This window comes from Rosa rugosa, chromosome 4 (genome assembly GCF_958449725.1).
Source record: "Rosa rugosa chromosome 4, drRosRugo1.1, whole genome shotgun sequence".
Classification (NCBI taxonomy): Eukaryota; Viridiplantae; Streptophyta; class Magnoliopsida; order Rosales; family Rosaceae; genus Rosa; species Rosa rugosa.
Window position 1 is genome coordinate 2,651,249 of NC_084823.1, and position 22,063 is coordinate 2,673,311.

Sequence of the window (22,063 nt, forward strand, 5' to 3'; positions counted from 1 at the left end):
AATAGCCAAGTCACTGTTAATCACATGTCACTAACTAAGTCACTGGCCATGTCACTGACCATGTCACTGACCAAGTAACTGTCAGTAGCCAGGTCACAAGTTAATAGCCAAGTCACTGTTAATCACATGTCACTAACTAAGTAACTGACCATGTCACTGACCAAGTAACTGTCAGTAGCCAGGTCATAAGTTAATAGCCAAGTCACTGTTAATCACATGTCACTAACTAAGTAACTGACCATGTCACTGACCAAGTAACTGTCAGTAGCCAACTCACAAGTTAATAGTCAAGTCACTGTTAATCACATGTCACTAACTAAGTAACTGACCATGTCACTGACCATGTCACTGTCAGTAGCCAAGTCACAAGTTAATAAAATTCAGAAGATGTCTAAAACTTGAATGAGCTGCAAAAGATCTATAAAATTAATATTTCATTAAGGAAAACTAAACATAATAGTGACATTATAAAAAAATACAAAAAAACTAATTGATTCAGTAAGCTGGAGTTTACAATTGGCCAATGACTTGCATCCTAAGCCCTAAACAAATTTCTAAAACTCTAAATTTGCAGAGATCCATCATTGCCTAAATTCCGCAAATGTCTTGGTTATATGAGCTCTATATTTGCAGAGATCCAAGCTATTGTAATTAGAAAATTTTTGGTTCAGCGTCTTCAGATTCCACTTGCGACAGATGCGTTTGCAAAGTGGTTATGGCTCTGCCAAAGCATTCAAATAGAGTATATAATCAGTTTCAGGACAATAATCATCCATACCAAGTGACAGATCTTTATTAGTACACATGTAACAAGAACTATATACAACTATATATCTCACCTGAAACTGGAATGCTGTGACGCCCTTTTCATGTTCAACACTCCCTGAAATGAAGAAAATAATAATTAATTTGAAAGTCCTAACAATCTTACATTATCTTTTAAGTAGGAGAGAAAATTTTAGGCTTATCTGATATCTTCAATTCTTTACTCCTTATCCTGACTCGAGACTCAAGATTAGCTCATGTTCCGGCTGAGACAACCGATGTGAACCACTGGTCATCATAATGGAAAGAACAGTTGGCATAGCAATAGGGATCCCACCAATTAGGATGACGAGTAGGTTTGCAATAACAACAGCAGCACGACCACTCTCCCTCCTCTGAATTCCAACTGGTATTCCAATAAACATTCCAACAACCATTGAATAGATGCAGAAGTATCCAATTGATGTTAAAAGCTGCAACGTACCATCAAACAAATATTACTTTTTGTTAACATTTAGCATCAGCGAAATTGGTCATTAATACAATTTATAGAAATTGTTCCCATCTGTTAACCCATAAGATTAGCTCATCTATGATTAATACAATGTGGAAAATGTGAAATAAACCTTCTAGAAATGGCTAACATGTATCGTTTTCTCCACAAGATCAGCTGAGTTTCCAAAGAAAGTATGGATACCAGTTGCAATAACAACTCCTTCAAGTTCTCCTTGTTTGCATGTTGATCCTCAGTAAACCACATCACCAGGATTTTTGGTCACAGGAAGCGATTCTCCGGTAAGAGCAGACTACATGTGATAGAGAGAACATCAAGTTCAGAAATGATATACTTCAGATATATATTGCATCATCAATACAGATATATAATATTCCTTGATTGTTGACTCGAGTCATGAACAGAGTTTTCTAAGCACGATCTGTTTCATGTCACCTGATCAATCTTTAAAGGATCACCTTCAAGAAGGCGTGCACCAGATAGAACGATATCACCAAGTTTGATGCTAATTATGTCTCCAGGAACCAATCTTGCCGCATCTTTTTCTGTCCATTTTCTGTCACGTAAAACCTGGTAATAAATAAAAAAATAAAAAATAAACACAGAGAGACCAAATTTGGAACTCATCAATTTCAACAAGAAACAAAAGAAGAAATGGTATGTAAACCTGCACTGGACTAGCTTATCCAAAAGTAATGTTTGAAGAGAATGACCTTCGCTTTTGGGGCCGACTGAACCATAAGAGCAGCAGCAGCATTGCCTGCATTGTTTTCCTCTATAAAACTGATGGTAGAATTAATAATAAGTAGGATAATGATGCCAACAAAATCATGATAACTTGCATCATATATATGCACAAAAAAGGAGACGTCACCATGTAGTAATCTAGGATCTGCAGAATTCATTGCACTCTAGAGAAAACCATCCCGATGTTTTTTTTTTCCTTAGTAAGTTTAATTGATATAAAACGCTTGATGTTTTTAAGTTAAAAAGTGAGAGAGATTAAAACTAAGTTCATGTCAAAGTTTAATCTTCAAGATAACTGATGCAAGCATTACCTTCTTGTTTTCAACACTTTGTACTCTACAGGAAGAGAGGGGAAAGATAAGGAAAAAAAAAGAGGAGCAAGGGTTATAGTGTAGATTTGCCCCTCCTTGGCTAAAAACAATGGCTAGGATAGCTGCAGCTTCCATGAACCAGGACAGAGGATTCCACATAAAGCCCAAAAACTTCAAAAGTTTGCTTTCCTATATGTCAATAGAAAAGTGTAACGATGAAGAATTGAATCAAAGCAATGATAACCAGTATGTACACAACTACACATACATATATGGATACTCATGCTTAACATTTGCATCCTGACCTTCTTTTCTTCAAGCTTAATTATTATAACCAAATAAATTCAACCGCTCTTTAACTTCATCAGAGCTCAAACCATCTTTTGTGCATTTAAGATGGTCAAAAACTTCTTCCATCAGTTACATACGCCTGCATAAATCAACCCCAACTATTATGAACGGCTAGTCAAATATAAAACACTTGATGCTCAACCGGAGTTTTTCATCAGGCTCGTCCCTGATAAGACCAACAATACCCTCTCTATCATTGACAGCGGTATCGGCATGACCAAAGCAGGTAATTAAAAATTTAGATTTCTTTCGAGTTATAACTTATATCCTGTTGTTCTATGTTTTACCAAGAAAATCTAAGTATATAATTACAAAAGATCATTAGCTGTTAGTTGTGTTGTAAACTTTTGTCATCTACTGTTGAAATTTTCCATTAACTACTTAATCAAAGGAGTGAAGTCTGTTGTTAAAATTGTCTATATGATTAATCGAGAATAACTATATGATGGATTGATGATAAACAAGTATCTAACTGTACCAAACTAAATAACCTTTTGCAATATATGAAAGGTCATTGGGGGTTCGATCTAATTCGAATATACTCATGTATATGTAGATTTGGTGAACAACTTGGATACAAGGTCGGGGACCAAGGAGTACAGAACCACAAATCAAGCCTAGAAAGGGAAACACCAATACAAAGGCATCTAAAAGCAAAACCCCTACAGCGATCCAGATGTTGAGAACAAAGCAATAGCAATAAAATCAGAGAAGGTTGAATTTGATGGAAAATCAATCAGGAATAAACAGATCACAAAAGTAACTAAGTTAATGACTAAGTCAAGCATGGAAATGAAGCTGAACCTGATGGTTACCACACGGTTCACAGTCAGAGTAAGGCACATAAGTGACTGTACTCCTTGTATCCACAGTCAGAGCGACAATCTGAGGTGTTGTCCCAATCCACAGCCGCGTCATGTATTACCTGATTCCAATTCCAAGTTCCAGAACCTTCAATTCACTACAACTACAAATACCAGAGCTGAAAAAAATTAGGGAGAATTGAGAAGAGAATCAAACCCGTTGGTAAGGAGATCATCGTAGAGCCTCATGTGCCCGTTTGGCTATGATCTCTGGAGATGTCGATCGTCGAAGACTCGCCGGATTGCTGGCACCGCTTCAAGAACTCACCCACTGATCCAAAGGACGCGTCGTTCTTCGCCATTGACACTCGAGAGAGGAGGTCTGTGACTTTGTGGAGGAGGAGGAGAATATAGAGAGTGAATTGGCTTGAAGGGCAGAATCGGAATCAAAAAAATTAAAAATTGACCTTTTTTAACATCATCTCATTATTAATAAGGACTAAATTAATATTACTAACAATTTATAATGGACCTTTTTATCAAGTGGGAAACTAGGTGATTTTTTTATCATTTCACACTCTAATGTAACCTTTTCCATCATTTCCCTAAATTGTTTTATCTTTTTAAGAAGTCGATGAAGAAGCAAGATTACCATTGTAATATGAAATTCTTTGACTTTTCCTCCGTGCAGGGGTTTACGATCTTTAGCGTTTTTCTCAACCTTAATAGTCACAATCCTCTTCTTTCATAGACATAGTATTATGGCTCTGAACCAAATATAAAATGAAGCATTTTGCTGATAAAATATTCTTTCACTAAAATTTCTCATAAAAAAAAAAAAAAAAAAATTTGATTCTACACCCAAATTCACACACACCTTTTAGATTAAACCCATCTATAAGATTGTTTTTAATATACACCCAAACTTATTAATTAGGTTTATCAAAAAAAAAACCTATTAAATAGGATAAATATTAAAACTCATTGTTGTTAAGAATTACTAAAGCTGTCACCATCCCCAAACTTTCTGCAGCTGCAAGTCTTGAAACGGTTGTACAAAGACATCGCCCATAATTAATCATCTCTTGATTCCAGCAATTGAAATCAATACCTGGGTTGGAGGTTATGTAATCTCCACATTCAAAAGCCTAATCTAAATCAATACCTGGGTTGGAGGTTATGTAATCTCCACATTCAAAAGCTGAAATTATAGGTGCCTAAGTCATTCTCTGAATGATTTAAGTACAAATTGTGAACTCCCTGAATGATAGGTACCAACATCATTTGCTTATGTTAAAACCCACATGATGTTTAACATCTGAATGATAGACAAAATTATGCAATTTTACCTATGGTTCATTCTACCTAAGTTATTCCTTGATTGATAGGTACAAATTGTTTAGGTACCTAAATCATTTGCTTATGTTAAAACTCACATGATATTTAACACATGTACGTACGATAAGAATAATTATACAGTTAGGCCTATGGTTCATCTAGAAATACCAAAATTAGCATGTGGAAGTTAATGACAAGGGTGTTGGATTATTTTATTTCATTTCCGGTAAATGAGATGAAATGAATATTTTACGAAAAATTCAACAGCTATATTTGAGAAATATTTTACCTATTCAATCAAAAGGGTAAAATAGTCAAACTAAAAAACATGAAAAATCATAATTATAGACTTAAAACTTATAAGGAAGGTTTAATTATGTGAATGGGTGTAGACTAAAAGAAAATATAGGAATGGGTTTTTCCTAATAGGAGCTTCATTTTTTAGGTTTTTTTTCTAATTTTCTCTAAAAAAAAATAAAACATAAAGGAATGCACAGTTTCTAATAGGGGTGTGCAAAACATGGCACAAACCGGCCAAACCGGCTAAAACCGACCGATAAATATGGTTTGGTTAAGGTTTTTTAACTTTAAATATTGAAAATCGGTTCAATACCGAACCAAACCATTTATGAACTGGGTTGGTTTGGTTTCTCTTGTACTTAAACCGCGGAATCCGAACCCGACTGGTATGTTTGAAATATCAGAGAAAAAGTTTTATTTTTTAATTTTTTATTTTATATATATATATATATATATATATATGCATAATAAATATATATTCATTTGTCCAGTTTGTTCTAAGTAAGTTTTAAATCTCCAGTTATAACTTTATTCTCAAATGATATACTATCATATTGAATTCAAGGCCCAAAGGCCTAAAACCTTAGTATATAATCGCTACAATTTTTTTTGATCCTTTCATATCACATCTCTGATCTCTCGATCTCTCATTCTTTGACCTTTAATACTATCATATTAAGCTAGTATTGATGGCTAAGTCGTTAAATAAGTTAATCACTTTGAATCTAATTTAGGTTCTAGTTTTGGACTATATGTTTTAGATTTTAATTATTGAATTTTAAATTTAGATAATTTAACATAATTTCAATTCTTGAGATTGAATTTTACTATGAATTTTTTCATAAATAGCATGTTAATATTATATAGGTGAAAACTGCCTAACCGACCAAACCAAACCATCTTTAATTGGAATGGATTGGGTAGGATTGAGCTTATTTTTTTTGGTGACCGGTTTTCCAAAATGCCTAAACCGCTCACTTTGGCATAGAAACGGTTTGGAGTCAAAACCGATCCAACCCAATCCGTGTGTAGCCCTATTTTCTAACAAAATAGTCGTCGGCAAAAGTCTCTCATAAGAGAGAGAGAGAGAGAGAGAGATTTCTGATTTTTTTTATATTATTGTTAAAAGCCTCTAATAAAATAAAATAAATGAAAAGGGAGATACAACTCCTCAAAAGCCTACCAAATGAAAATAAAATAAATAGAGACACACATACGAAGTTTCGTCTTTATAAGTCTACCATAAAAAATGATATAAAAAAATAAAAAAAACATATCTAAACCAACAAATTTTCATCGTCAAAAGCTTCTCATAAAGTATATTCAAAATAAAAAGGGGCACACTTTTAATGCAGAAGTGTGATCAAATAATATTTAGTGGAGACTTCTGGTATTATTTCAGAATGTTCTCTTGATGCTTATTGTAATCTGGGGTTTAGGCTCTACTTTCCCCCTTTATATTTTGCAGTTTCATTAATTAAGACTTGAGGACAGCAGCACCATCCCCTTTTCAAAAACAAAAATCCCTCCCTCCCACCAAAAAAAAAAATGACACATTGCTGATGAAATTTTGGGCGTTAAAAGCCTCCCATGAATAAACAAATTGTTGCAGATGAAAAACTCGTTGGTAAAAGCTTCACATAACTTTGCCGATGAATAGTTCGTTGTTAAAAGTCTTCCTATAAAAATTAAAGAAAATGACGCACTCTCGCCATTTAGGGTGCAGCACAGCACTTGTATTGCTCTCAAACAACCTCTTTTTCTTAATTTAGGCAGCTCTCATTTCGCTTGTCACTGTTTGGACCCAAAATGAGCATTTTGGCATGACAAGGCGTGTCTTGGAGAAATTGAGCCAATTAAAGTCAATGGCTCAAGCTATATATTATCGACAAGTTCGAAATATATTATTTAGAGGCTAAATAAAGCCTACTATGGAAGATTATGCGAGCTGCAAGAAAAGGAAATGATGGAAGCATGGAAATGAAAAGTCAACTTTAGTCCTTCTTCCTACTTCGGCTAGGAGAAACCGAGCTAAACAAGGAAGGAGGGGCGGCAGACTAACCAAATGAAATCCAAATGAGCTAAAACTTTCCAGATTAATTCTAGACATCCCAAGGATCATTTCTTATGAAGAGTTCCAGAGCTAGTTATGAGTGGAAAGCCTTCAAACAATCAGTCCAATTTTCTGCAGAAGCAAAACTGGAAAACTGGACCTGTAAGGAGGCCAGCAGAATTTCCGGCCCAACCACATGGAAGAAAGCTCTGAAAATTTTCCACAATGATCTACACGCATTGTGGATCATTTGATATGAAGAAGGCGAAGGCCCATTTTGAGTTCTTGGTGGAGATATAGCTGCAGAAAAATTGGAGCAGTAAGTGCTTAAACCTAACATTCCATTAGTGTTTTAAGTGCTCAAACCTAACCCATCATGATTTGTTTAAGGCCAACCACTATGGTTTGGTAGCCTATATATAGAGGCTAAAACAAGTAACAAAAGACAACAACACAAATCAAACAACAATCTCTAAGATTATCCAAGCCTCTCTAGAGCAACCCCTCTCTAAGAGCAACTCCTCTCCTTCTCTTACCGGTGATCACACTCCAGTCCTAGTCTTCTCAAGAGCTGACTGTCAATGCCACCAAACCCTCTGTCAATGTGCTTCGGTCCTAGTCTCCTCGGGAGCCGACTGTAGTACCTCGACCATAACGGTTACGGAACTAGCCAAACAAGGGTAACGCCCTCGCAAAAACACAACACAAATCAAACAACAATCTCTAAGATTATCCAAGCCTCTCTAGAGCAACCCCTCTCTAAGAGCAACTCCTCTCATTCTCTAACCGGTGATCACACTCCAGTCCTAGTCTTCTCAAGAGCTGACTGTCAGTGCCACCAAACCCTCTGTCAATGTGCTTCGGTCCTAGTCTCCTCGGGAGCCGACTGTAGTACCACGACCTCAACGGTTACGGAACCAGTTAAGCAAGGGTAACGCCCTCGCAAACCAGCCAAGCTAAAGTCACGCTTTTGCAAGTTCTTCCTACTTCCCGGTGATTTTGCTCTGCTCGACCTACAACGTTGAGTATCGACTTGGTGATACAAGACAAAGTCCTCACCACGAGGCACAGAAGAATCCCGCGACGAGGTTGGTGCTCTCCTCGTCTACAGTCGCTCGAAAGAAGTCAGGTCAATGGACACCCCCGACGACTGCACCCGAACGGTGCTGGCACGCCCGCGCAAGAAAAGAGACTATTGACCAGCTCAAGCAAAACTGGAGCCAAACAGTCACTAAAAGGAAAAAAATTCATATAGAAGATAATGAGCAGAAGCCCTAGTTTCAACTCCAACTTCCCCAAATCTTCTCTTCTTTATTAGTTGATATCGAAGTTTAAAGTTTCTTCATAGACAATTCTATTGTTATATGTATCTTATGACTTTGATTTTATATTATTGAGATTTTCATAATGTTATCTTGGTTCTCAATTGTAGAAAGAACTTTGAATATAATAGGTTGCTATGTAATCACTATTTTGAGTTCGTTGAATAGATTTTTTTTTTGTGAGGATTAGTTAAAGCAAGTAGTTTAATGCACTTTTTATTTTTAGCTGAGTGATCGTGGATAGGAGAGGAATAAAGCCTCCCTATCACTCCATTTTATTAATCAAAGAAGAAGAATAAAGGAGATGGACCAAAACCAAAACCTCTTAAAAATAAAAGACAACAGACTTACTAAAACGAAATTAAGGCAGATCTCTAATGTCGCTATTAAACGAAATAGTTTAATGTACTGCAATATCTCTAACTCCATAATTTTACATCGTTTTGAGCCCCCAAATTTTCAAGGCGGACCCTATTTAGCTAACGATATACTACGGTGAATCTTGTAAATCTTTGATTTATTCGGATAACACCTATTTAATTTGTCCTTTTTCTTCACCAAATCACGATGTCGTCGTTCACAGGCACCAATATTGGTCGTTCATGGGGTGCTAGTGGAGGTGTTTAAACTTGCATTGTTTTTGGTTTTTATCCTCATATCCTGTCAAAATATATGAAACTTGTTGGAGAACAAATGAGCAAATTGTCAGTTAACGACTCAATTAATCGTACTTAATTAGAGGATAATCTGAAGCTTTTTCCGACAAAAAATGTCCCTTCTCAATCTAAAGGAGCATGAGAAGGACTATTCATGATCCATAAAAAAGTAGGCACTGTATAGATGAAATGAGGAAAAGTAGCACTTTCCCATGAACTTGGAAGCGATTAAAGTGCTCTACCAGATATGAAAACCTTTTGCCAGAGCTTGGGAGAAATGTACACGTACAAATGACACTTCACATATTAAGTTCACTCATTAAGTTGAATGTATATCACCTGCTTCAACGTACTCGTTAAGAGACCTCGGAAATCTATTTATTCTCATCGGGTGAATCAAACTAGTTACTTTATGTTTAAAAGAAAAATAAGACTTATGACATTACATCAAATGATCATAAACTGCTAGTTTTTAATTACATGCATGTTGGCATATTAGAGCTGGCATGGCAATGACATATTGTAATGTCTTTCGGTTGTGCTTGCATAATGTGCACTGTGTGTGTTTTCCATGTCAGACGAAGCAATGCTGCGTCAACTTAGCATACAAGTTACATAGTAAAGCAATAAGAAAACAAACAAAACCAAGATTGGAAAAGGAAACCATCGATCAAACAGATAAAATATATAACCAAGTGGCTTTATATATAGAGTTGATGCTTGTTCATTTGGTAATATGGGCAAACATCAAATGCATAGACAGTATTTAGGGCAAACATCAAATGCATTATTTTGTCATTTAATGCTAGATTCGTTATCTCTGATATTCATTATTGGGATATTTTTTAGGGTATCATTAATTAGCTTTCCATTTTAGCTCAAGTCAACTAATTCTCCAAGTATTGTTATCCCTATAAATATGGGTATTGTACGTAATCGTTGTTAGGAAGCTTATAGTTATTCATAGTTTATTTGTGGCATGGATTTGCCCTATTTTATGAGTTTGCTGCTCCTTATTTCTTGTGTCTGTTGAGTGACTGTTGGAAGCCTGTGTTTGATACCTTTTCCCCATCAATTTGGTGTCAGAGCTTAGGCAAGAGCTTGGTGGATTCCATGTCTCATGTCGGGCGAAGAAGGGGAGGTTTCTGAATGGAGGGTTGTGACATCAACAACGACATGGCTGAAATCAAAAGGATGCTTCAGCAACTTATGGTACGTGTCGATCGCATCGAAGCTCGACGACGGGGTCGTAAGAGTTTCGACGGGGAGAGAAATGTTACCATCTATCATCAATGTGTTGATCGCATAGAAACTTTCTACCAAGATGGTGATGCATGGTTCTGACGGGGAGATATGCATTGGCTCTATTCATAATTGTGCTCCGCTGTGTGAGTCCAATGAAGAGGGACATAGATACTTTCAACTATTCCAGTTGTAAGTCTACTATCTTTAATTTTCCATTTGTTAGGAAAGTATTTTTAGAAAAAGAAAAAAATAGTTTCATGAGTTTTGATAAACCACCGAAGTATGATTGTTATGAAGATTCTGAAGTTTGTGATGGTGGTGTGGAGGACCAAAGGAAAAATGATTGTGTTCTAATTGCTAGAAATTGTGATGAGTCCTCTAGTAAAAATAGCAAAGAACTTGACATTGGAAAACAACTTGAAGGAGAAGATGAAAATTTGTTTGTATTGGATAAAATGTTTACCACTGCTTTGTTAGTTCTCTTCGTGAAGCTATTGATCCAAAATTGAATGTTGATTTGGTGCCTTCATGCTCATGGAAAGATAATGTTTTATACATTTTAAAAGAGAACTCGAATGGAATGGAGGAATCTTGGGTGAGCAATGGTACATTCCATAGCAGGCAAATTTGCTTAATAGAAGATTGTCTCATATATGGTAAGAAAAAAGACAAAGATGAAGACGACAATAAAGACGCAATCAAGTCAATATTGTGGAAAGATATTGAGCAAAAATATGTTGATTTTGTTGGAGTTAGTGCACTAATTATGCAGATTCCCAAAGATTTAGTTAATCTTGTCAATCAAATCAAGGATGGTGAGAAAAAATTTGGGATTGCGAAGTTGATGTTGGAGAGAAAATTTATGGAACCAAGATTAAACATTTATTCCAAATATGTATTTGTTTGGAAAGGAAGGATTCAATTGCAAGTTAGAGGTTCAACAAAAGATCTGAAGCAATGGAAGACTCTGTCAGGATTTTCTTTAACCAATGACTCTAATTCGAGGACAAATTCTTTCCAACCAGGGGAGTATGATGTAGGAGCATATGGGCAAACATCAAATGCATTATTTTGTCATTTAATGCTAGATTCGTTATCTTTGATATTTCATTATTGAGATATTTTTTAGGGTATCATTTTACATTTAATTTAGGGCTAAATACTGTTTAGTCCCTGAACTTTTGCGGAAAAAACATTTTAGTCCCTCGCCTTTTAATTTGACACATTTGCTCCCTGTTCTTTCAGTTTTACACCCAATAGATCAATTCCATTACAATCCGTTAAAATGTGTCGTTAACTCTCCCATTTTAAGGATAAAATTACTATTATAGCCCTGACTTTCTCTTTCTTTGATTTTTTTTAATTGTTTTTATTCTTTTTTTTTTCTTCTTCTTCTTCTGATTCGCACCAATCCTTCCTCCATCAGATTTTTTTTTTTTTTAGGGTTTTAGGTCATCTGCATATAACACATGAGAAGGTGGAGTGCAATTCCTAGGAAAAGATATTGGCTTCAATTGACGGGTTCCTTCCTCCACCAGATCAAACCTTAGACCGACCTCGATCCTTCCTCCACCAGCTTTACATGCTACTCAAACATATATCGGAACATTTGGAACCCCAAGCACCATGAAATGAGAAGTTACTTACTAACCCCAGCTGATGGTTCGTCAACAACTCAAGTGATTTTATTAAGTGATCCACCTCTATCGTTCATCATCTTCTCCCCAGATCGGATCAGATCGTCTTCTCTCCGCCATCGTTCATCCATCCAGATCGATTCCGGTGCCAAGAGATTCGTACCACCCTAGACCAAATCCCTCTCTCTCACTCTCGCTCTGAAAGTTTTGAATTGGGGGTTTTTAGAGATTATGGCTAATCAAGTCGATTCTGGCCTCGTGTTCCACTGCAAGCACCTCCACTCCTCTCCTGCTCTGATCTTGTTCTTGGTGACGAATAGGTTGAGTTGGGATTTTTATTTTTTATTTTTAGGGTTTTCTGATGCTTGGGGTGGTGGTTTGGATGCTTCTGAGTTTGTTAGAGGAGGAGAATTGAGGGAGCCGGGAGGAAGGAGATGGATGAGGTGGTGGTGGAGAAGTTGAAGTGCTCTAGTGGACTGAGCGAACTGGTTTTCATTTTTTTTTTTATTACCTGTTTGAGACCCCTCAGGCCTATAATAGGTATTTAATCTTAAACTGAGTCTCATCAAACTGAGTTGGCATAAAAGGATTAGCCACGTCAGCCATTTAACGGCACAATTTAACGGAATGTGTTGAGAATATATACATCCCACATGGGAAAAATGGGACCTTGCCTATGAGTTTATAAGGGTTTGGGCAACTCCATCCATTGCCAATTGGTTTTGGATATGAACCCCAGATTACTTTATCATGGTATCAAAGCCAGGTTATCCCACGTGTGCATGTCTCGCGGCCACACGGGCTCTACATCACCCAAAGTTGTCCACGTGTATGGCTTGAAAATTCTCCACACGTGCGGGGGTGTGTTGAGAATATATACATCCCACATGGGAAAAATGGGACCTTGCCTGTGGGTTTATAAGGGTTTGGACCACTCCATCCATTACCAATTAGTTTTGGATGTGAACCCCGTATTACTTTATCATATCCACGTCACCCAAAGTTGTCCACGTGTATGGCTTGAAAATTCGCCACACGTGCGGGGGCGTGTTGAGAATATATACATCCCACATGGGAAAAATGAGACTTTGCCTATGGGTTTATAAGGGTTTGGGCCACTCCATCCATTGCCAATTGGTTTTGGATGTGAATCACAGATTACTTTATCATGGTATCAGAGTCAGGTTATCCCACATGTGCATGCCTCAAGGCCACACGAGCTCCACATCATCCAATATAAGTTGTCCACGTGTATGGCTTGAAAATTCGCCACACGTGCGGGGGCGTGTTGAGAATATATACATCCCACATGGGAAAAATGGGACCTTGCCTATAAGTTTATAAGGGTTTGGGCCACTCCATCTATTGCCAATTGGTTTTGGATTTGAACCCCATATTACTTTATCAGAATGGACTTATTGGGTGTAAAACTGAAAGAACAAGGAGTAAATGTATCAAATTAAAAGGCGTGGGACTGAAGTGTTTTTTCCTCAAAAGTTCAGGGACTAAATAGTATTTAGCCATTTAATTTAATTAGCTTTCCATTTTTGCTCAAGTCAACTTATTCTCCAAGTATTGTTAACCCTATAAATGTGGGTATTGTAATCGTTGTTAGGAAGTTTATAGTTTATGAATAAAATCAGTTTATTTGCAGCATGGATTTGCCCTAGCCTATTTTATGAGTTTGCTACTCCTTATTTCTGAACAGACGAGTGATTGTTGGAGGCCTGTGTTCGATACCTTTTCCCCATCAAACAAAATATTGAGAGAAGTCCGAAATTCAAATCTTCTCTTAATAAAACTAAAAGAAAAGGAAGTTAGGTATTTTTAATAGTGATTTATTTACATACTCTATTGTATAACACTCTATACTACATTTTGTGATTATTCGGTTTAAGATGTAGAATTTTAGACTTTAGGAGGCAAAAATTGTAACCTAAACTCAGAATCCTAACCTAGCTAAATGTTAATCCAAAGTGCTACCAAAAAAACTTAACAACGAACAAATTAAACGATATGCACAAAGTACTTGTATTTAAAGTTTTATAGGGTTTAGAATTTACATTAGAGAGAAAACTAAAAAAATTAAAAGATGAAAAATGATACCGATCGTTTCAGTTAAATATTATATTGAAATTGAAAGAGAGAAGACAGAAGATTCGAATTGATTTTTTTTTTTATGAGTATATACTTTTTAGGATTTGCTGTTGCCATCATATATTATAATAAATCAAGTGATTAAACTAGATCAAAACTGGTATGTCAGTGACTCAGTGTGCTAGATCACATGTGTTTTGTACATACAGAAATACAGAATACATTTGTAAAATGCGAAGACACCAATGCATCATCCATTTAAGGTCATAATTGAGTATAAAGAATAGGGCATAGTCTTACTTTTGCTTTATTTATAATGCCTCAGGATGGGACTTTGATTTCTTTTCTAACCTTTCAAAATTTGTTTTCATCAGCTAGCTAATGGCATCTGCTTCCCTAACTCCCGGCCCATCACTTATGAAATCTAAAGTGATGATATAGTGCTTATACCAAACGCATCACCAGCTTAAGATAACTTTAATAAAATGATTTAGTAAAAGGCATTTTGTTTGGACTCTAGACTATCCCGCCGGCGCCTAGCTTCTTTTCTTTTGTACTTCATGTTTTCTTTCTTCGTATGCATAGCAAATGATTCTAAAACATTTTTTTTTTTCAATAACACAAGTACTTTTTTTTGGGAAGCGGTGTAAGAGCTAACTCAGCGCTCTTACCCGAAATTTTATTGATAAGCAAAATAAAAAGTATACAGAGCAATAACACAAGTACTTAGAGCAACCAAAAATTTGTTTATCTATCTCGACGATCTCCAAGCCTTGCACCAATAATTTTTTTTTTTTTTTTAGTGTAAAGGTTGAGATAATGTACGTATTATAAATTGAAATGTTAACTCTTCCGCTAGCTACAAGTTATTGTAGTACATGTTACTATATCGCTCAATATAATTAAGTTGTTCATGTATCCTTTCGTGAAATACGTACTGTCCGATTTCTTGCGAATATGTTGTTGGTCAAAGCATTAAACACCAACAAGTATCAAGTTTATATAAATTTGCAGAAGACCGATGGAACAAAGCACACGCAAGTGTAGCAGAATATGGCCTAACTGGTAAAGTGGGGATATTAGTCGTCGGAGCCAAGATTCTAGTCCCATGTTATGTGACCTTAAACAATCACAAGAAGAACCATTAGAAAAATCATGAAAAAGCAAGGCATTCGTAGAGAAAACCAACCATTTGGGGTGTCAATATAACCATTAGATGGCTTAAAGATTCTCCATTAGCTTACAATACATGTGGTTCGTCATTATCAAATACTCAAATTCTATTCGTTGTGGACAAACAATTAAACATAGGAAGGAATTGATGATCATGAACCGCTGGGATTCCAACTTTTCCCACTCAGAAGAGAAAAACTGAAAAAGCCACTCCTTTCTTTCCATCTCTTTATCTTTGTCATAGCATACTTAAACACGCAGTCCCTTCGACGTCATAGCATGCATGCTTAATGAACAAGGTGTTGTGGGCCTAACTCGGTATGTTATTAAACCAAAGATATTAATTCAAGTGTGTGATTTTATCTTAAAAGATAACTTCCACAAAACTTAAGTTCTCTCACCTAGCTAATATGATCTCATTTTGTCAAATATGGTATATATCCTATAACTTGCAACAAATGTAATTGGTTCACATTGCTCTGAAGGAGTATATCAGAAGAAATTTGTTCTCTTGTACAAGACACATAAAACTAAAGTAGCCTTTTATTATTGATAACTCACTTCGATGCATTCACGAGGACTCGTTTTTTATAGCCTCATAGGACAACTGAAGAGTAACTCTTAAACTTTTCTTCTTATTAACTAGAACTAAATAAAGAAAACAAACCAGACTCAAGGAAGACAAAAGGACGCTGCTCATTTATTCACCAGAGAATTCTAAGAGAAATCTAGATCATTCTCATTGCCTAGAGTGTGCTAATAACTTCCTTTTCTTTACATGTTTTTCTTTTATTTTCATTCCATATTGTAGTCTCATGACCAAACGTACCCATATCATAGCTCATTTTTAACCATCATATTCATACCATACGAGGAAACAAAACACTAAACTAAGAGCAAGTGCACCGGTTTCACCTTGACTGGTCATAGTCAAGAAAAAGCTGATGTGGTGACCGGTCATGGGAGAAACACACTTGCAGCGGTTGTTTCTTGCCCGGGCAAACATTACCCCTTCATGACTACAGCCAAAGAAATAGTCAATTCCATGACTATTTTCTTGCCAGACCAAGCCCAGATGCCAGCTAGGCCCAGGCCTGATCGTGGCTGACGTGATGAGGAGCTCAGCAAACGACGACGCGCCAAGGGAGGGAAGTGGACGACAGCTTGACGACGCGTGGCGCTGAGCTGCTGGGAGGGACGCCATTTTTGTCGCGTAGCGCCAATGGGAGGGACGTGGCAGTCATCTATTGGGCTTTTGGAATTTAAAAACCAACGGTCAATTAATCTTGGCCGTTGGTTGCAATTGATGTGAAGATCTGATGGTATATAATTAATATGTATGATTATATAGGTAAAAGTTTAAAAAATGAACAGTGAAAACAACGCTGAACAGTGAAAAAAAGTTAACAGTGTTGACCGGGCAAGGAAAAAAACGGGTGCAAACCCTATGTCCAGTGACAGTGAATAGTAACTTGACTGGTCGAATTCTGGACTTCTCGACTTTGTCTTTTCTTGACTACGGGTGCACTTGCTCTAATTAAAGTGACCGCGATATCAATGAGATTGGTTAACCAGTTCTTAGATTGGTCGATAATTTGTACGTTCAAGATAATCTACAAAAAGTGAAGTTCCGCAATCATGAGTTACATCGTACGACGAGAGAAAAATAAAAGAAAGAAAGTAGCTAGCATTTCTTATTCTCTTGTTAAGGATTGTTCTCGCAAGCTTCAATAATTTGGCCTTTGACGCTTGGATTCCCCACTCAATCAGCCAGTCTCTTCTTTTACTTTTCTGCTTTCTGCGATATTTGTCTCTTAAGATGCAGAATAGTGTGAAATATGGACTACCGACTACGGAAACTGAAATGACCTTACTGGCTTATTCAAATTCCCTGGAGTGATTGACATGATGGGTTTTGGTTCAAGTTCGTACGTAGTATGAGAGCATGCAGGATCTAGTTAGCTAGTTGGTGGTACTTGGTATAACTACTATTTAAGAATATATATATATATATCACTGGTCATTGATTCTATTGCAAGTCCCTTTGTTCTCTGTCCTTGTACAGTTGATTCTGTGATAAATTTGGTGGTGCATGTAAGAGGAAGGCCTTTATCAGCCACTAGTTATAGTTTGATTTGGTTCCTAGCTCGACTTGCCTTTGTCGATCAAGTGGGCAATACAAGGTGGATTCCTCGTTTAATTGTTTGGAGAAAAAGAAAACATAAATGGTCCTGTACATACTATACTATATTGGAATTAAACTATTCTTTTTAGACTAGGGTTTATATGATTTTTTTATTTCTTAAACATGAACTCAAAACTGAGAAACGCTTAACTTTAGATTAGAAAGCTTTGTTGTTTTAGATATATATATAAGCTTAATATTAACAGGAAACGCAGTTCTTGGCACTATGGCGGCTCAAAAGGGACAATATATATATATATATATATATTCATTCTTGTACGTCTTCTCCCGCGGGTGAGGAGGACGAGTACTACGTACCCTTTTACTTAATTGGCTGAAACAACTTGTATTCTGACTCATCATCCTGGAAAGGAAGCAAAGAAAGAAAAACAGAAAAGCATGCAAAATCTGAGTGGTAACCACGATACCCACTCATCGATCATTCTCTGAATGATTTATCCATTTCCTTTTCCTTTCTGGGGTACAAATAATTCATATCACTTACTCCAGTCATCGTTATCCAACTTGCATTATACGAACTCGTTCATGATAAACTTTAAGAAAACCTACACAAAGCCCCGTCCCCCATCATGGGCCGTAATAAATTGTATGCGAGGGAATTAAAGTTCATAAGAATTAACATCCGAGTCCAGAAACTAAAACCCATTGCAGCACGAGAATGCAAAGAGAGAAATAAACTTGCATGGAGAAGAAGGTTTGCAATCTCCAAAACTTAAAGGCAACGGGTTAACAAAGTTTCAAATAATTGACTTGCCATGATTGATCGGATCCTTGATTGTTTGCAACTAATTATAAAACTTCCATCATGGATGTTAAAAGACAATTACATTACCTTACTAGCAAAGCAACAATTACCCACAGAGTATAGCTTAATGGCTTCTGCTCCCCTAAATCCTACCCGCCCATCGGCTTCACTGCCCTTGGCCATCATTGTCATCCTATTTCTTGGGCGCGGTCCATGCATCGGCATCTGTGGCGACCTAAGTAGTCGTCGTTCAAGTATTCATTGTTGTTGTTGTTTTTTTTTTGGCGAAAGAGTCATGGTGTTCGATCAGAGGTTCACAGTCATTGCGGCAGGTTTTTGCGCTACGGTAGGTGTCGCGAGCTGGGCTTCGACCCGACTTATTGCAACTGCCAAGGAAACATAAAGGAATTTGGTGGTCCTCTGCGTGCGCCTATACCTGATCTGGGGAACATCTTGGTGTTTTCCGGTGAAGGCTGAAACAAGAATGATCAACCCCAAAACGAGGCTGCCCTTGTCAATCTGATTCCGATAAGATTTGGTGATGGATATCGGGGTTTGGGCAACCATGCTGGGAGTCGGCTCTACAGTGGAGGTGCAGCACGTCGGTAATCCTAAGAATTGTACGGTAGCCCTCGATGTGGTCTTGACGGCATTGGGTCAATGCTGAAGCCAAGCTTACCAGGGCCTATTGGGCTGGGATGGGGCCTTATAGGGAGTGCGCTTTTAGGGCTAGGTTTTATTTAAGTTTTTTAACTTTACCTACTTACTATGTCATAGTGGTCCTTTAGTTATAGACTTTCTTTTAATAAATGAGCGTATTCAATGAGTAGACCTATTACTATGTATCGCGTAGTATCATTACAACTTCTTATTTGTCCATAGATGGTAGAAGGAGGGTATATAATGGTCATTTTCGCTTTAGTTAAATGACAAACCGATATGATTTATTCAAAAAAAAATAATAATTACCCACAGATTTAAATATGTGTGAAATAAGTCTCTCACACGATTCGTTGTAAGTAGTTCATTATTAATGAAGTTCTTTCTTGATCAAAAAAAAAAAAAGTCTCTCACACGATTTTCAGTGTGTGAAAAATTTTACCTACGGTACGCACACGGATTGTTTTTCCATGCTCTCTCGAGGGGGAGCTATTACTCATCTCACCGTATTTTGGAAGTCCGTGAATCTTTGACGTGGGCTCCATTATCTATTCACAAGCATAATTGGTTTAATGAAATGGTTTTTTGTGTGAACAGTTTCTTAACTCACACAGATTTCTGTGTGGAATCCCAAAACCCTAATTCACACTCATTTCTGTGTGGAAAGCAACTCAGGACTGATTTCTGTGCGGAAGCCTAAACCCTAGCTCACATTGATTTCTTTCTAGAACCCCTAAACTTAACTCACATTGATTTTAGTGTGGAAGAGTGATAGCATCCAAAAATATATATATTTCTGATAATTAATTTGCAACCAAATTTTTTTTTTTCCTGAACATTTATATACTCTTATTCAAAGTTCAAATTCAAACTCATTCATAACTATTTCCAATAAAGTAAACACATCTACAACTCAATCGAGAATATTAAAGTTTACATTCCTAGCAAGATCTTTACATGCCTAGCAAGATGACATTTCATACCCTAAATAAATTCTTAGATTACAAAAAACAAGGCTGCTTTCCATAATACATTTGTGTTCAAGGTGGAATATCACTAAGATTTTTTTTCCTTTTAACAACATAATCCTTGTCCAAAAACATAATATCGGTTCCATCAAAATGTTTTGAGGACCAACTCAAAGTACACAAAAGAGAAAAGTAATGTTACCTAATCGAGAACGATAATTAGTAAAAGCCTGAGCATCAATTCAGAAAGAACAACATTCAAAGAAACTGCAATACTGACTCCCAGCACTAACATTGGTTGGAATAGAAGTGCAAGATCGTAGTCAATGAGTGGCAACTCTAATGTAGGATGCCTTAGCCTTAGATTGTACAAGACAATGGCAGCTGCTTTGCTGGTAATCACACCTAGAAAATTATCCAGATATAAACATATTGTTAATGTTATTAATTCTATCTTGAAATAATTTGGAATTGATCACACACCTTATAAATAAAGTTCTATGCAGCAATCTATCAAAAAGACAAAAGAAACATTGCTAGTTCTGTTGCCGCTGAAGTTATGGCTGTTATCCAAGCTATTGAATTAGCTTAATTGGGTAAGGGAGTGGAAGCATATTTGGTTGGAAGTGGATTCAAAGTTAGTTCTTCACTTCCTTCGCTCTCCTACCTTAGTGCCTTGGAAACTAAGAGTAGAGTGGAGGAACTGCTTGTACCGGATTTCGCAGATGGAGTTTCGCTCTTCTCATATTTTTCGTGAAGGTAACCGAGTTGCAGATGCTTTGGCAAATGAAGGGATAAATTCATCAGGTTTGACGTGGAGGGACTTGCCCCCTGATTCGGTTCTCTCTTTTTGTAATAGCGATTGGTTGGGGCTTCCCAACTTTCGGTTCTGTTAGTTTTCTTCGTTAGTTGCAAGTTATAGGTTGGTTTTTTGTTTCAGGTGGGCTATGATTTAGGCCCCTCCTACTTTACTATTCTTCTTTCCCTTTTTTAATAAATTATCCTCGCTCCGTCGGAGTTTAACCAAAAAAGACAAAAGAACAGCAGCAACATGCGATAACTACGCAATACTTATATTTTGATATTGCGGTTGATGATTTGTTGTCAAAGCCAATAATCAGAGTGAGAATTGGCACAAAAAATCCACCCCCTCCAACACCTGCACACTTCAGAATGCTGCTCCAAGGAATCCAATTATTGTACCAACCACAATTTTCTAGCCAAATCTTATTTCCTGTGACATAATGCAATTATTACTAGACTTCCCCACCTAGCTATTAAAATCTGAACATAATGTATATGATTCTTTGTTAGTGTACCGTATAAGAGAGGAAGTAAGAGAGACCAAAAGGAATTGAAAATTGGAAAGCAAAAGGTTTAACATGGTTTGTCATTCTTGGACAGCATTTGCTTATCAAACATTTCAAAGTCGACGTGCGTTACCAAATTCAAGACAACATATATACTCTACAAAGGTTATGTGAAATTGGACTTACTCACTTACGTACAGGCCAGACATGCCTATAGCCAAGGACTCCATCGATCAGTACGCTATTTTGATACACTGAGTAATTAGATTCAACCTCTTTCCCATAATTTTGACTAGAAGAATCTTATTGCTCCGAACTTTCATTTGCTTAAACAGATATCAAGGCTAAAATAAGAAAGCAAATCCCAACCTTTGCTATCAACGTTAGCCTCCACCAATTTGGTGATCTGCTCCATGCCATCTGATACCTAAGATTTACTTCCACCGATTCTTCCTCAACCCTGAAACTCGAAAAATAACATAGCTCTATCAAAAACATACTTTTACAAGGAAAAGAAGAAAGAGGGCAGACGGAGAGAAAGAAGAAAACCCTAACACCAAATCGACTTCAAAAAAGCCTAATAATCCCTCCTCCCCAGATCTTCAAATCGACTTCATTACAAACCCTAATTAGAAGTTTATTTAATTATTTATGAGGACATCAGCGTTGTTATATTCTACATCTCAAAAAAAGAAGAAGAAGAAGAACACTCTACTCAACATTCTCTTATATCTCAGACTAACTAAAGTTAAGAGATCAATAAAAAGTAATCGATTGTTTTAAGCATTATGTCTTGGCTAAACATGTACTTACTTTTGGGAATTATTTTCAGAGTATCACCTCTGTTTTGTTTTCATCTGCG

General features: G+C 36.7%; 1 long non-coding RNA gene across 14 annotated transcripts; it reads right to left on the reverse strand.

Moving 5' to 3' along the window:
* Positions 1–474: 474 nt before the first annotated feature.
* LOC133745852 (uncharacterized) lies at positions 475–3,858 on the reverse strand. 14 transcript variants are annotated; one of them, XR_009863824.1, is made up of 9 exons: positions 3,709–3,858; positions 3,493–3,613; positions 2,643–2,767; positions 2,338–2,526; positions 1,947–2,039; positions 1,715–1,849; positions 1,392–1,571; positions 840–1,238; positions 475–721 (listed from the first exon to the last, which is right to left on the reverse strand). It is a non-coding gene; the product is annotated as an uncharacterized LOC133745852 (long non-coding RNA). The 14 variants fall into 14 exon arrangements; XR_009863830.1 differs by lacking the exon at positions 2,643–2,767; XR_009863836.1 differs by having other exon boundaries at positions 1,738–1,849; positions 1,993–2,039; positions 2,643–3,613.
* Positions 3,859–22,063: the final 18,205 nt, after the last annotated feature.